The sequence below is a fragment of the Rattus norvegicus genome, chromosome 8 (genome assembly GCF_021556685.1).
Source record: "Rattus norvegicus strain SHRSP/BbbUtx chromosome 8, alternate assembly SHRSP_T2T, whole genome shotgun sequence".
NCBI lineage: Eukaryota > Metazoa > Chordata > Mammalia > Rodentia > Muridae > Rattus > Rattus norvegicus.
This window is the reverse complement of record NC_141541.1, coordinates 18010487-18027332: the sequence shown is the minus strand read 5'-3', so window position 1 is coordinate 18027332 and position 16846 is coordinate 18010487. Positions and strand designations below refer to the sequence as shown.

Here is a 16846-nt window from a genome sequence, read left to right as displayed (position 1 = left end):
AGTTCTGGCAGCTAGAGTGGCTTCTGGTCAAGCATCAGTTCTTCTCTTGCAGCTTCCTTAAACCCTCCTGGGCCTCTGCCCCTTTCACCTTCCTGTCTCTCAGCTCCTTCCTGAAAGTCTCACCACTTCTCTGCACCCTCATGGGCTTCTTTCTCAGCTCTCAGCTCTCAGCTCCCAGTTGTAGCTTCTAAAACTCCTTTCAGCAGAGTCTGTTTTGTGACCCTTTCTCTCTAAATCCACTGACTCAGATTTATTGAAGCCTCACTCTGTTACTAAAAGCTGCTTGGCCTCAGTACAGCCCAATGACCAAAACTGGAAAGTCCCATTTCAAATTGTCTCATATGGTAACATCTTCTGTCACTGCACAAACAAACCATCTGAAATATTTATATCTAAACTTGTTCCCTCCTCCTCCGTTCCTTCCTATTTCCAAGTATCCAGGGCAGCTCTCACATATGGATGTTTAACATCTGAGACACCATAACATAGCTCATCCTTATAGAGTTGGGTTTGCTCTATTGCAGGCTGTCCAAGGCTGGTCCAGTTCTCTCTAACTCCCTTATCCATCCCTCCTTCCTCAGGGCTTACCCTCATGCCTGTTTCTTTCTGTGACCAAAAGGAAGGTTACCATAAGAAGTGGTCAGAAACATACAGATATTTCCCACATTGGTCCTGTAGGTACCATGAGACAAACCTAGGCCATCCTGATTCCCCTTCTTTACATATAGGAGGAATCCTACCATATCTACATTCAAGACCCATGAGAAACCAGACGAGAGGAGGCAATCACTAGCCAACTGTACCACATATGACCTTACATTTAGGAGGCTCCCCGTGGGCACAATCAAAATACAATGAGTATACACCCCATTCTCCGAACATGGAGGTGTAGAAAATATAGATGTGAGCTGGCATGCATCAAAGGCTCTCACCTCCCTACCATCCCCCTCTTAAACAACACTGATTGATCCACTTCTGTTCTCACGGTCACTTCATCTCCTGTTCCTTTGCATATCAGCTACTCAATCACACTCTGCCTGGCTGCTTTGGAGAGAGTGGGTTGTGTGTCTCTCCCAGGTCAAACTCATGACCATCATTTGTGGCTTCATCCATTGGTCTATTAGACTTTCTCACCTTGCGTCTCAGTAACTGCTCTGAGTCAAATATCACAACAACCTCTTATTTCTCCCATATTCACTTCAAGGTGCTTTATGGGCACCTTGGAGTCCTTAGACTGTACTATCAGGCCCCCATGTCCAAATATTCACAATGGCTGGACCTCTGCACCACTCACGTTTATTGCTGTCTGCCCTCTGGGTGGTTCCAGGACTTGTGCTCTATTGTTGCTTTTCCTAAAATTAGGGTGGTACTTGGTCCCCATCACAGCTTATAGTGGCATGACAGGCGAATGGTTCAGGTCCTACCTCTTCTTGCAGTCCCCGGTGTAACTGCTGCCATTTTCCTGGAATGGTGAGACTACTTCCCTCACCTCCTCTCAGTTCAACCAGGACCTCCAATGGGTGGTTCAGGCTATGCTCAGCCTCCAGGGACAAGTGACTCACAATGCCACACGACTGATGAGGATTGGATCTAATTAACAGCAGAGAAGGAGGCCTTTTCGTCTTTCCCAGGGAGGAATGTTACTTCTGTGCCAGCCAATCGTGTATCATAAAAGACAAACTCTGGACAGATTTCCAAAACCTTAAGGAATTGCTCGGCAACACGTCTGACTGATGGGCAGTCTAATACGGAGTGGGAGACTGCCTTTCTTAATGCCCCTAAGCCTACTAATTACACCCTGTCTTAAATACTTCTTATCTAGATTTCTTCAACAACAATTCCAACAGATTTCTAACTAGACATTTAATCAGTTCTTATTATGAGATTATTAGCCCGTAACTATGGGAGCACAGGCCTACAACGTCTCCCAACCACATTATGGCGATGATCAACTTGCCCCACAGACTTCAATGCCCCCATTCAGCACAAAATAATTTAATGATAGCATAGTCCTCTGTCCCAATTCCTATTTATCAGCAGTAAGCAAAAAGAGGGGCAATGTAGGGGAAAGAGACCAAGAAAAGAACACCCTGACTGTGACTTAATTCTAAGCCTAAGACTAGGGCCAGGGAAAACCACCCTGACCTTAGCCTGGCCCTGTCTCCACAACTTGGAAATCTCACCCCTGTGCCTCTGCCCCACCACTCCCATTCTTTCTACTGGCTCACTGAGCAGTTCTTTTTTACTAGTTAGCTCACTGAGCATGCTCCAAAGCCCCTATAAAAGCTCCTCTGCTCTCCCTACCCCTCTGCTGTCTCTAAGTGAGACAGCAGCCTCTCTGCTCTCCTCAGTAAATCTCTTATGTGAGGTTTGTCATATGGTATCACTTTGTGGTATTCCTTGACTCCCAACTGCTGGATACCTTTGCACTAGAAAACCTCTCTAGAGTCAGTTGAGTTTCACACGTTTTCTTTAAAGACAGGCTCTCTCACTGAACCCGGAGGAACTTTTGACTTTGACCAAATTGTCTGGTCCAGGGTCCATTTGTCTTCTACTCCTCAGTTCAGGGATTACAGGGCAAACCGAGGCCTTCGTAATCACACAGCAAGCACTTTACCCCTTTCCCTAGCCCAAGCTGCATTCATATTGATGGCTCAGCCCTTGCTTGATTTAGAAATGTATCCTTGGTCTATAAGGTATAAAGTCGAGCCTGCCAACTTCTCGGCTCAAACTCCCACCAGTCTCTGAGCCTGCTCCAAGCTTAGGACTTGAAATCTCACCAATGCCCACCCTGGACAACTCTGTCTTTACGAAGTCCCATATAAAGCCTGCCTCCTCCTCGGTTCCTTGCTGCTTCTCCTTCTCCCAAGCAGGGGCAGCCCTCCTCCGGTGTTTCCCCCAATAGCCCCTGAGTGAGGATTGCTGTGCAGTGTGACTGATTTTGTGATGCCCCTCGGCAGGATGACTGCAGAGCCCTTTCCCTGCAGCACAGCAACCCTGGCAATGGGGTTACTTTTCCCTTCATGGCAGCAGTGTGCTTTCCTTGTGCAATTACGTGTTAGACAATTGTTATTTCTGTGCAATTTTTCAGTCTCGGTTTGACTGGCAGCATCCTTACGAGGCTACCTAGCACATTTCCTTGTGTTTCCTTTTTGATCTCCTGCCAGTAACAAGATGACTGAGGTTAGATCAATGCTCGTGAGTGTTTGAGACTGTTTCACAGAGGAGTGGAGCTCTGTTCTATTATTTATTGAGCACTGTGCTATGAGCCCTATGTTTCCAGGGACAGAACCATGAAAAAAAATTGAACAAGAATCTCTGCCTCTGGGAGCTGCATGACTCAGGGAGTCACAGGCTGCAAGGTAAATGACAAACAGTTGCCAGATATGAAAGACCCCAGAAGTTAAATTCCTGTCACTGGGGCTGACAATGGCAATATTCAGAGGTTGCCAAAACCACCAACATGCTATGACTTCTGGGAGTGACATCCTTCCAAAAAGGAAGCCAGTCATCTGGGACCCCAGCACTCTCTTGGGGAAGAGAAAACAAACCAAGAGCTGCTTGAAAGAAACCCAGAGCTGCTTCTCTGAGAGAAAATGGGGGCGTATGTTTTAACCTTTGGGAAATTTTTGTTTTGTTTTGTTCCAGGGTCCAGCTGTGATTTCTGAGGAGGCAGCATGTGGAGGATTTCCTGGTAAGATACGGTTACATCGGTCCCCAGCTCCGAGAAAAAAAAAAAAAGATACGGTTACATTATTCTCTCTCAGAAACACATTGGCCACCTGTAATGTGTCTGCAGTCGCCCACTTACCCACTGCGTACATTTCTCACTCTGGAGCTTCGGGTCCTCCCAGGTCTCTGCCTAAGGAGAAAACTCAGGATGTGGAGGATGGGTTTTCCACTGTATCTCCGCAGGGCAGATGTTGAGTGGTCACTGGCACTGAGAGAGGTTCTAGTCTCCAGCGCCTTGAGTATTCAGAAGGGTTTTTCAGAGCCCTGAGCTGAGACTTCAACATGCTACAAAGTATCCCAAAGAGAGCCTGTCTTCCGAGATCAGTAAACAACCCAGTCTTCCTCACCTGTGGACAATGTTTGGACCAGGACTGTGGGTGCCGCTCCCGACAGGGCAGAGCTGGGGTAGCATCTTCACATTGCCATGGCGACATTCCTGTGGAACCCTAGCTCTCTGGGAACATGCATGGAGGAAGAGTTGAACCTTAGTTTCTTGTTTCCCATTAGAAACTTTCTCTTCGGGGCTCACACATATTACGGGTAGCTTCTATGGGAATTTTTGTATTCCCAGAAGGAGGGGTAAGAAAAGGAGGGGTAGAAAGAGGAGGAGTAGGAAGGGGGGAGGAGCAGGAGGAGGAAGAGGAGGGAATCAGTAATATTGTTAATCGGCTCTGAACTCCTCACTGGCAGTGAGTACTTCTCACTACTGCCCACCAAAATGTTCTGGATTTATGAATGACAGACACAAACATGCAGACTTATGTTTAATATGCCCTAAGCAGCTCAAAGGTTGGGTCACTCTTGCTACCCCAGACCCAATCAGGGAAATGGCCCCTGGAGTCCTTCTCTGACTTTTACATGGCTGGATGCTTTCTCTCCTGCTCACTCAAGTCTGGTCTCCCCATCATGACAATTCTAAAAACTCTTCTGCTCCCTTTCCCCAGGAAACCTAAAGTCCCACCTCTGTCTCCGTGCCCAGCCATTGACCACAGACAACTTGATTTCACTAATCAAAGTCAACTGGGGGCAGGGACCCTTAGCGTCTTACAGCTGTGCAGGTTCCCACGTAATTTTGGGAGCTGAATTACACAAATAGCATTAGAACCAATGCACAGCATCTCACCTTTTCGGCCCATTAAAGGTCTTTTCTTTCAGATATACACTGAACATGGTTATAACAGTTACATAAACTACAAGGTCTGATGTGTGTTAATAATATCCTGTCCATCAATTTTGTCAATTTAGACACATTAATGTAACATTTATCTAGCTTAAAGAGTTTATAATTCTATATCTGAATTATGTTCTGATTTTAACCTGCATTACCATCTGAAAATCATTCTTTTAAATCTATGTTATCTTTCTCAATGTTATACAACTTAAGTTTGACTATGAGAATTGATCTTCAACCCTGTCAGAGATGTGAGAACAAGTTATTACCTGCATACGTAGGAAGCACAAGGACCTAGCTCCCAAAATTATACGATTTGGAGAGACAACTGGTTGCCTGGACAGTTCCTTGATTTCTTTCTCTCTCTCTTTCTCTCTTTCTTTCTTTCTTTCTTTAGATTTATTTATTTATTTGTTTGTTTGTTTATTTATTTATTATATATGAGTACACTGTAGCTGTCTTCAGACACACCAGAAGGGGGCATCAGATCTCATTACAGATGGTTGTGAGCCACCATGTGGTTGCTGGGATTTGAACTCAGGACCTCTGGAAGAGCAGCCAGTGCTCTTAACCACTGAACCATCTCTTCAGCCCACCCTTAATTTCTTATAATGATGGAGCATCTCTCCTCAGCCTTCTGTCCCAGAACCATCTGGCGGAGCTTATGTGAAGCAGGAAAATATGAAGAGCTCACCCTGTCTGGGCAGGGCTACGCTGTCGACTGTCCCACATGTGTGTCCTTCCTGGGCAGTATTCTTTGTCTGCAGATGAATCAGGGCAGTTCTTGCCCATTGGCTACCTTGCCACAATAAGCAACTCTGTCCGGAGGTAATGATGCTCAATGTCTTCTTTGAACTGTGAAGGGGTTACTGTTGGGAACAGACACATCTCGTAGTTAAATGATCCTTAATAATGAAATAACATTAAATGTCAAATTATGTGGATTTCTGATTCTTTTGAAGACTATCTCTCTATATAAAGTATATATCTGATTGTTAATCCGTGACCTCTCTTAGGTATTTTTAATTGAATAATATTTAAAAATACTTTATTATAATTATATCAGAATCTAACATAACCATGAGTTTGCATCTGGCCTTTAACTTGCATTACTTAATCATTCTAAACAGTTTGTAAAGCAGCTATAGATGGACTAAGTCAAAGCCTTGGATTCTCAATGCATTGCATAGGCGCAATGCCTATCAAAGAGTAGCAATATTAATTTCAAATTTTGTATCAATATACAAAGGTTTATACCAATGAAAACCTTAAGTCTGTATCAATATACACATTCTGTGCCAATGTAAGAAATTATAACTTAAAATTTGCATCAATTATAAAGATTTCCATCAAAGTAAGATTATGGCTATACAATGCTTTGTTAAGAATAAATTAGTAATTCATCTCATATATTTCCTCCCTGTTCAAAATTATGACCACTTCCACATCATTCCTAAGATCACGACCTATTTATAATTTGTGAAGTGACCATAACCAGACACTCAAACCCAGGGAATCAGGATGATGACTCTCCATGGCTTCTTCCTGAAGAGGGGTGACAAAAGTTTTTCAAGAGGGTGGGGAGGGGTAGGAAAATTAGAAAGATTGATTAGACTTAAGGCTAGCTTTAGCATCTGTTATCCAGCCTCTGTGTTAGAAGGCTCAGGACTTGACTGGAGTTCTGACCGGATCTGCCTGAAAGGCTGGATGCACTGAGTCCATCAGGAGTCAGCAGTTATGGGGTTGGGGATTTAGCTCAGTGGTAGAGCGCTTGCCTTGTAAGCGCAAGGCCCTGGGTTCGGTCCTCAGCTCAAAAAAAAAAAAAAAAAAAAAAAAAGGAAAAAAAAAAAAAAAGGAGTCAGCAGTTATACCTGAGGCTGTTTTGGGAGGCAGGTAACTAGAACACGTCATTTTAGCATCTCCACGGATGAATCTTGTCAGGGCTGTACATTCTGTAACATATGAATCTTACAATCAAACTTTTACCATTAAGATATTCAGATAGATTACACAAAGTACACAGACCAGTTAGGATGAATGTTTTGCTCTTTTTTTGAGCAGGTCAAAGACAGCTATCCTCTTATGAGTCGATTTGATCAATAACCAATTGTAATAATCTTCATGCCATTGAAGGGTGGCACAGTGAATCTTAAGGATTCCACAACCAGCAAGATTTATTGTCTAATTTTAGCTGAAGTTTTGGCGAGAGACAATTTTATGTCTAATTCAGTCACAGGGCTGTTCTGCGGGATCAGCAGATCAGGTTACCTGTCCTGTTCGATTTTTAAAAATTTTTCTTTTCTGTAGCCATGATCTTCAGGGGGTCTTCCCCTGATCCATACCACTCCGGAAGGAGTCCGAAGCCTTTTCTTCTCTCCTATTAACACAAACGCAGAGCCTCTCTCTCACAATAGCGTGTCCTTGGTACAGTAGCCAGAAATCATCAAAGGTAAAGATTGATTCAATTTATCAGCCTCTTTCAGGCCTGCCCTACTCCGACCTCTCTCCCAGAGGATTTTTAATATTACAACCGCCAAACTTATAACCACATGCATTTTGATAATTTAAACAATTCAAAGCAATTAAAGCAACCTAAACAAATATTATTATCCATTGAGACCATGCTTCCGCTATCTCCTGCCCGGACCTACACAAGATCAAGGCCTGAGTTTCTACATCTGTGGAGATAAGGTCCTGCTCCCTAGTCCCTGCCCTTGGTCTTGTTTTTTTAAGATCAACGGTCTCAGGTTATTCATTCCTCCCTTCTATAAAGATTAATATCTCTGTGGGTCTATAGATCCCCTTTCTCTATATATAACTTGAATTAGCATCCTTTCCTATGTATTTAACTTCAATTAAATTCCCTTCTATATTAATGTGTGAGCCTATTTCTAAACTCAAATGTGTCATGTGCCAGGCTAAGCAATCCCAGGATTCCCGTGTAGACCATGTTCCTAGAACCCCGTGCTGGTGATGGCGTAAACCTTTTAAATTTCCTTTAAAGCAATCCCATTTCTCTGTTTTATTTGGACTCGCTCTCAGTGTCCTACCTGCCTTCTCCTCAGCACGAGCTGCCTGTTCTTTGCTGCCTGCCTTCTCACAGCAGGATCTATTAGCATTCCTGGCTGGTTTAAGCTCCTGTACAACCTGTCCCTATATTGGCCTGGATGTGACGCAGCCTTAATCCACAAACTCCAGAATGGTGTGTGCCAATTCAGCATGTCTCTGTCCCAGGCCCAAACCCATGAGGCATGGGCAAAACCTGCAGTTCTGCTAAGAAACCAGTTCTCTCCACCTCCTAAACTTACATCAGGGCATGTGCCTTCCATTCTGTAATCTCTAATTAATTTTTAAAAGTGAGTACAAGACTAACACATTGAGCACTATAGAAATGGTAATACTGTTAATCCTGTCTGAACTCCTAGCCAGCAGTACAAACTTCTCCCTACTGCCCACCCAAATGCTCTAGATTCACTAATGAAACACACACACACACACACACACACACACACACACACACCCTTATGTTTAGTATGCCCCAAGCAGCTCAAAGCCTGGGCTACTCTTGCTACACCAGACCCAATCAGGGAAGTGACCCCTGAGGCTGCTTCTCTGACCTTTACATGTCTGGATCCTTTCTCTCCTGCTCACTCAAGTCTGATCTCTCTGCTTTCTCACCATGGAGATTCTAAAAACTACTCACTCTCCTGCTCCCTTGTCCGGGAAATCTGAAGTCCCACCTCTCTCTCCCTGCCCAGCCATTGACCACAGGCAACTTTATTTCACTAATTAAATCCAACTTGGGGCAGGGACCTTCAGAGTCTCACACATTGACATGCAATTCTCATGGGATCTGGGGAGACGAATAACATAAATAGCATTACAATCAATCCACAATGGAGGAAGAGAAGGAGGGGAGGGGGAGAGGAGGAGGGGGATGGGGAGAGGAGGAGGGAGTGGGGGAGAAGAGGAGGGGTGGGAGAGAAGAAGAGGAGTGGGGGAGAGGGGGTAGGAGAGGAGAGGAGGGGTGGGGGAGAGGAGGAAGGGGGAGAGGAAGGAGCAGGATGGGGAGGAGAAAGCTTAGTTCAGACTCAGAACTAAATGTGCAGCCAACATGGGCAATGCTTTTTTCTGTCTCTGTGTGAATCTTATTGTCTGACTAAGTATGGGAGTGGCCGACAGCTTTTGCTTGGATTTAAAGCCTCTTCCACAATACAAAACTCATGCTTGGTGCCACTAACTGGACCAAATGCCTGTAGCTGGCTATATCATCAGCCCTAAGGTAGAAGCTACTATTATTATTCCATCAAATATATATAATAAACTGCCCCTATGCCCTTAGAAGCCCCTTTTACAGTAGATGAGGATCAATACAGACGCCCACAACTGACTAACCGGCAGAGAATGCAAAGTTGTGCAGTGCCCAGCTCTAAACGGGACATCTGTATTCAAGCTCTCCTCCCAACGCTCAGAGGTTATCATTGAAGAGAACTAAAGGACTTTAAGAGCCAGCGACAGCGAAACAGCATCTGCCTGACATGTCAGGGCTGTCATACACATGAGCTCGTCATGGCCGTGTCTCAACAAGCAAGACCTGTATTGGATCAAGCCAGTCAAAGTCTTATCGTGGACGAGGGAGGAGCTCTCCTACCTGAGGCTTTATTGGTAATCTATGGCTGCTGGAGGGGAGGAGAGTAGGTTTTCTTCACAGATTCAGGACAGGAGAGGCCACCCATGCTGCAATAGATGGTCCTGCACCTGTGCGCTTGCCGGCAGCGCTGAGTGGGTTGATGGGTTAAAAACAAACAAACAAACAAACAAACAAACAAACGGAACAGAATGCCATGAAATTGGACAGGAATTGGTGGGGATATGAAAGGAATCAGAGGGTAAAAAGTGGGGTGCACTTGATTAAAAATGTACCACACAAATGTATGGAATTCTCAGATGGCACTGAGTGAAAAGGAACCTTCTAGAGCAGTTGTTCTCAGCCTCCCTACTGCTGCAGCCCTTTAACACAGCTCCTCTTGTGGTGACCCCCACCACAAAATTATTTCATTGCTACTTCATAATTGTACTTTTCCTACTGTTATGAATCATAATATAAGCATATGATATACAGTATATATGATGTGCAGCCCCTGTGAAAATATCATGTGATCCAAAGGGGCTGCAATCCACAGGTTGAGAATGACTGCTCTGGAGTGTGGGGTCTGTAGGCCAGCTATTAAGGCATTGGGGGAAGATCCCGTTTCTCTGGGTATTTTGAACAAATGGGAGAGGAAATTTCTGGTACGGTACCCCGGCCTTTTTCTGGGAAAAGTAATACTTAGAAAATCACAATTGCGGTAGCACGCTCACAGTCACACGAGCCTGTGCGAGCTTCAGTCCCCCCCCCCCCCCCCCCACTGCTTACTCCCCTGTTCTGCCTCGAGGAAATGAGGAAACAAAGAGGTTGGCAGGGCAACCAAGGTCTTCTTCATCTTGAAAACCTTTAAGCAGGCAACTCAAAGCCTTCTTTCCTACTCAAGTAAATTACAGAGAAGAAGACACAGGCTGGAGACAGCACCGAGTGTACCCCGGGTGTTTAAAAATGTCTTGTGTGTGTTTTAATGCAAAGGCTGGGTGTGAATTAGGAGAGCTCTGCCTGGCTCTGAAGAAAAGGCAGCAACTGTGCTAAGTCAGCTGGACCTATAGAATGGTTGTGTCATTTATCCACGGGTTTTACTCCAAACTTGGTTCCACTGCACAGCACAGTAACTGTTCACGGTAGGCATCTGAAAGGTTTACTAGGCCAGTGTTTTATGTTTCCTATGTGCTGCTGTGGGAGAACAGGGGCAAATAGCCACCGACCTGGCCCCTGCCCTCACTGCACTTACGTTTGAGAGAGTGTAGTCGACTGTGTCTATCATGAAGGGCCCAAGGGAAGCATCAGAGGGGAGGAAACAATGAATTGAAAGACAGGCTTGGAAGAAACAAGGCCTCAGCAGAGAAAGCCATGTCTGCAAATCCTAGGCAGGAAGCCCAGGGACCAGTCCACAGAAGCTACTGTGACACCCAGACAGGAAGTTGGTTATGCCACAGCAAGACACTGAGGACAAGGCGATGCCAAGCATCGAAACCTGGCCTCAGCGTCTTCCTCTGTGAAGTGAGGATGTGTAGGATTAGGGTGGTAATGTGGATGTTTAGATCTTTCAGTGCCGCTCATGGGCCTCTGGTCAGTGTTGTTCCCTTCCCACACTCTGCCTTACTGAGTGACTTACACATTTAGTCACAGCCACCGTTCGTGTGTACATGGTTTCAGATATCTTGCTCCGTTTCTGACCACAATATTGACTGCTGTAACATACAGATGTTTTGTCTTGCTCATCTTTGGATTTCTGAGATCTTGGACATGATACAGACTTCATAAATAATTTCTTGAATGGAGTTTAATGAAGCTATGCAGCATGGTATGTATGGCTTCATCCCCCCTTTTGTTCATTTGATGAGCCTTGTTTTAAAAATATTTCTTTTCAAAATACAGTGCACTTAGAAAGAAATATACACCGTACACGGTCGTTTTGATTCCGCATCTACAAATGCATCCTTGTAACCAATAGGCATTCCCTGCCTCCAGGAAACATCCCGGCCCCGTTTCAGTTGCCTCCACCTCCACTGTAATCACCATCCTTGTTTGTTCTCAAGCACTGCCCGCCCTTTGCTGTCTACCCGCCTGGGCTCATGCCCCGGTGAGAAGTCCACCTGTGCTGTGTGTACTCAGACGGCTCATTTCCACTTCTGGTACTCACACTACAGGTGCTGCACATAGGATCTATACCATGAATCGTACATTCCATTCCTGTTGCACCTTTGGGTAGTACTACTGAAAATTGTACTGCTTTCACCATTCTAGAACATGCCTTGTGGTGAACAGGCATCCAATTCCTACCGTATATGTGGGAGCGAAATTGCTGGTCCTAGACCACACGTATTTAGCTTTAGGAGATGTGGTTGGCAGAGAGATTGTACCAACCAACACTTGGAATTTTCTTTTTCCTCTCAACTCTGTTGAAAATGTGCTTTGATGGGTGGAGAGATGACTCACTGGGAAAGAGTGCCTACTGCTCTTGCAGAGGCCTGTATGGGCTACTGTGGGCAGTTTACCACCACCTGTAACTCCAGAGATCCAACAATCCCTTTGACCTCCGTGACTGCCTGCACTCACGTCTATGCATACACACCTAATTAAAACTTAAATGCGTGTTTGGTTAGGGTGGGGTGCAGGAGACCATGGCACTGCCCACATCCTTGAGGCCACAACTCTGCCGTGCATTCCAGTGGCTCCTGTTAGGTTTTGTGCATTCAACAAGCGATGAGAAGGGTCCTGCCTGCCTTGTACTAGCCCTTGGGTATTGTAGGTGGAAAAGAGTGCTCAAAGTGAGATATAAGTGAACAGCTCAATCCTTAGCTGTATATGCCATGTGCCCTAAGGACACAGTGGGATCAACTTTCAGCTGAGGGCCACAGAAGAGCCTTACAGATGAGGCTTCTCCTTTTACTTCCAATGTGAGTGACAGCTACTAGAGTCTCGTCCTGAGCTGTCATGGAGGACACATGTGTCTAAGCTCAGAAGCACTACATAGTGCTCTGTGTTTGGATATCTGGAGGTCCCTCTTTCTACCTACTGTAGTTACTTATATTTTAATGCTAATATTGAGCCCCCAAGATTGGTTGTCCCAGAGATGAGAGAGTCCATATGTAAGACACTGAGTGACCCTGCCCCAAGTTATTTCTGATTGGTAAATAAAAATGCCAACAGCCAATATATAGATGGGGTTTAGGCTTTTCAGGCTTGGGGTGGAGAGGAACCATGAGGGAGAAGAAGAGTGCAGGAGGAGGAAGGAGAAGCCATTATGGGTTAGGAGTCAAAAGAATGTGGCCCTTAGGAATGCCCAATTGGAGTTAAGAGCAGCCCAGATGAAACATAGTAAGTAATAACTTGGAGTTATCAAAGGAAAGTAGATTCCAATAACAGAGAGGGTAGATATCTGCCCAGCAATTGTGCTGTTTAAGGCTTATTGTAAGTATGAAAGCTGAGTGTGTCTTTCACCTAAGAGCTTAAAAAGTCTAAGGTAGGACCTGCGGATCCCGGCCTGCAGCAGCTCTCTGCTCCCAAACCCCGTGGGAGAGAGACCTCACCGCCTGGTCAGGTGGGCACTCCTGAGGCTGCAGAGCGGAGGAGACCACCAACACTGCCCACCCCTGCCCACATCCCTGGCCCAAGAGGCAACTGTATAAGGCCTCTGGGTTCCCGTAGGGGAGGGCCCAGGAGCGGCAGGACCCCTGCGCCTGAGACACCGCCAGAACCTGAAGGAAACAGACCGGATAAACAGTTCTCTGCACCCAAATCCCGTGGGAGGGAGAGCTAAACCTTCAGAGAGGCGGACACGCCTGGGAAACCAGAAGAGACTGCACTCTGCGCACATCCAGACGCCAGAGGAAAACACCAAACGTCATCTGGAACCCTGGTGCACGGAAGCTCCCGGAAAGAGCGGCGCAGATCTTCCCGGTTGCTGCCGCCGCGGAGAGGACTTAGGCAGTACCCCACGAGCAAACTTGAGCCTCAGAACCTCAGGTAGGACCAACTTTTCCCCTGCAAGAAACCTGCCTGGTGAACTCAAGACACAGGCCCACAGGAACAGCTGAAGACCTGTAAAGAGGAAAAACTACACGCCCGAAAGCAGAACACTCTGTCCCCATAACTGGCTGAAAGAAAACAGGAAAACAGGTCTACAGCACTCCTGACACACAGGCTTATAGGACAGTCTAGCCACTGTCAGAAATAGCAGAACAAAGTAACACTAGAGATAATCTGATGGCGAGAGGCAAGCGCAGGAACCCAAGCAACAGAAACCAAGACTACATGGCATCATCGGAGCCCAATTCTCCCACCAAAATAAACATGGAATATCCAAACACACCAGAAAAGCAAGATCTAGTTTCAAAATCGTATTTGATCATGATGCTGGAGGACTTCAAGAAAGACGTGGAGAACTCCCTTAGAGAACAAGTAGAAGCCTACAGAGAGGAATCGCAAAAATGCCTGAAAGAATTCCAGGAAAACATAAATAAACAAGTAGAAACCCATAGAGAGGAGACACAAAAATCCCTGAAAGAATTCCAGGAAAACACAATCAAACAGTTGAAGGAATTAAAAATGGAAATAGAAGCAATCAAGAAAGAACACATGGAAACAACCCTGGACATAGAAAATCAAAAGAAAAGACAAGGAGCTGTAGATACAAGCTTCACCAACAGAATACAAGAGATGGAAGAGAGAATCTCGGGAGCAGAAGATTCCATAGAAATCATTGACTCAACTGTCAAAGATAATGTAAAGCAGAAAAAGCTACTGGTCCAAAACATACAGGAAATCCAGGACTCAATGAGAAGATCAAACCTAAGGATAATAGGTATAGAAGAGAGTGAAGACTCCCAGCTCAAAGGACCAGTAAATATCTTCAACAAAATCATAGAAGAAAACTTCCCTAACCTAAAAAAAGAGATACCCATAGGCATACTAGAAGCCTACAGAACTCCAAATAGATTGGACCAGAAAAGAAACACCTCCCGTCACATAATAGTCAAAACACCAAACGCACAAAATAAAGAAAGAATATTAAAAGCAGTAAGGGAAAAAGGTCAAGTAACATATAAAGGCAGACCTATCAGAATCACACCAGACTTTTCGCCAGAAACTATGAAGGCCAGAAGATCCTGGACAGATGTCATACAGACCCTAAGAGAACACAAGTGCCAGCCCAGGTTACTGTATCCTGCAAAACTCTCAATTAACATAGATGGAGAAACCAAGATATTCCATGACAAAACCAAATTTACACAATATCTTTCTACAAATCCAGCACTACAAAGGATAATAAAGGGTAAAGCCCAACATAAGGAGGCAAGCTATACCCTAGAAGAAGCAAGAAACTAATCGTCTTGGCAACAAAACAAAGAGAAGAAAAGCACACAAACATAACCTCACATCCAAATATGAATATAACAGGAAGCAATAATCACTATTCCTTAATATCTCTCAACATCAATGGCCTCAACTCCCCAATAAAAAGAAATAGATTAACAAACTGGATACGCAATGAGGACCCTGCATTCTGCTGCCTACAGGAAACACACCTCAGAGACAAAGACAGACACTACCTCAGAGTGAAAGACTGGAAAACAACTTTCCAAGCAAATGGTCAGAAGAAGCAAGCTGGAGTAGCCATTCTAATATCAAATAAAATCAATTTTCAATTAAAAGTCATCAAAAAAGATAAGGAAGGACACTTCATATTCATCAAAGGAAAAATCCACCAAGATGAACTCTCAATCCTCATCTTCGGTTGGTTTATATACAAGTGTGCAATTTCTAGGCTTGAAAGTAAAATGATGCTATCTGGTGCTGGATAGAGGAGCCTTATTTTTTATTATGGCAGCTTGCTATTTTTGTAACATGGTGATTTGGTTGAACACAATAAAGTACAGTTGTAACTGAAGAAAAAAAAAAAGACAGAAGGCTGAGGAACTTCCACATATAAACAATTTTTTTTTTTTGCAGCAGAAAACCAAATTATTTCCTTTCTCCTAAAGGGGTAAAATGAAGGACTTATACACATACAAGAACCTTTGTTGATCTCAAGCAAATCTGTTTACTGTGCTGTAATAATTTTCAGTTATAAAACCACTGCAGACTTTGCTACACGTTTTAATGATGACCAGTCTTTGTCCTTGAGGAAGTTCAAAGTCACATCTCAGCTAAGCGCCAGTTGTGAGCGTTTAGACTGTGAGAGTTTCTACATGCTTGACTCAAACAGTTACTCAAAAATCCACTCTAAACTTCATATTACAAGATGATTCTAGGGCTGGGAGATGGCCAGGACACACATAATAAACAAATGCGATTTAAAAGTTTAGGGCACCAAGGAGAAGGCTCAGAGAGTACAGGCATTTGTTGCCAAGCCTGACCACCCAAACTCCATCCCTGGATCCCGCATGGCGGCAGGAGTGAACCAACCCCTGGAAAATGTCTTCTGACCTCTACAGAGACAGTTACTGTGATAAGGTGTCGCGCCCAACCTCGACCAGCAAGGAAGACAGGACCAGCGAAGATCTTCTTCAAGCAGTTTACTCAGGAACCTTGATACAATCTTCTGACCCCAGGGAACAACCCCCCACCCCCCACTTAAATAGCTAGCACTGGCCAATCCTAGCAGGCCACGTGGGGATAGCAGATAGGCTGTATCTATGCAGAAGCGACCAGGCCAAGCAGGAACAGCCAAATAAGGACTTGTTTTTCACAAGGAGCGGAAGGCGGAAACTGGCGCCATCCCCCCGGCCGCGGGACCTCGCAGCTCCCTACAATAAGGTAGTGATTTCTCTGGACAAAGATTCTGGCCTGTTCAGGGCAGCCAGGCTGAACACAGTCCTGCCTCAGAGTGCCTTCATCCTGCAGAACTGGGCAGGAAGGACAGCATGAGGAGCCCACTCCTTCTTTATCCTTTGGATCCAGACTCCTCCTGACCAAAAAACACCATAGCATCAAGATGCCTCTGGTTCAACGAGTGCACTGACCCCTAGATCTTGTGGGTGGTCCTGCAACTCCGCGGTGTATTGCTTTTGAGTTAGAACTTAGCCCTAGCTGCCTGCTGCTGACAGAAGAATTCCAGGAAGAGCTTTTAGCTAAGAGTTCCCCTTCTTCTTCTTCTTCTTCTTCTTCTTCTTCTTTTTTTTTTTTTTTTTTTTTGGAGCTGGGGACCGAACCCCTTCTTCTTTTACCTCGTGATCTTATAAAACATACTACTAGAAGACCAAGCAAGCGGCAGGCACGTCTAGGACACGTAGTTTGTGGAAACTTCAAAAGGATGGGCTGAAATCTGTACAGCAATAAGTAAATTATTT

At 44.9% G+C, this 16846-nt stretch overlaps 1 long non-coding RNA gene across 1 annotated transcript in view; it reads left to right on the top strand.

Moving 5' to 3' along the window:
* The window catches only part of LOC148003955 (uncharacterized), a 42348-nt gene that overhangs the window by 4021 nt on the left and 21481 nt on the right, over positions 1-16846 (top strand). The window contains exon 2 of the long non-coding RNA XR_015627522.1: positions 3649-3694. This is a non-coding gene — a long non-coding RNA (uncharacterized LOC148003955). The remainder of the gene's footprint in view (positions 1-3648; positions 3695-16846) is intronic.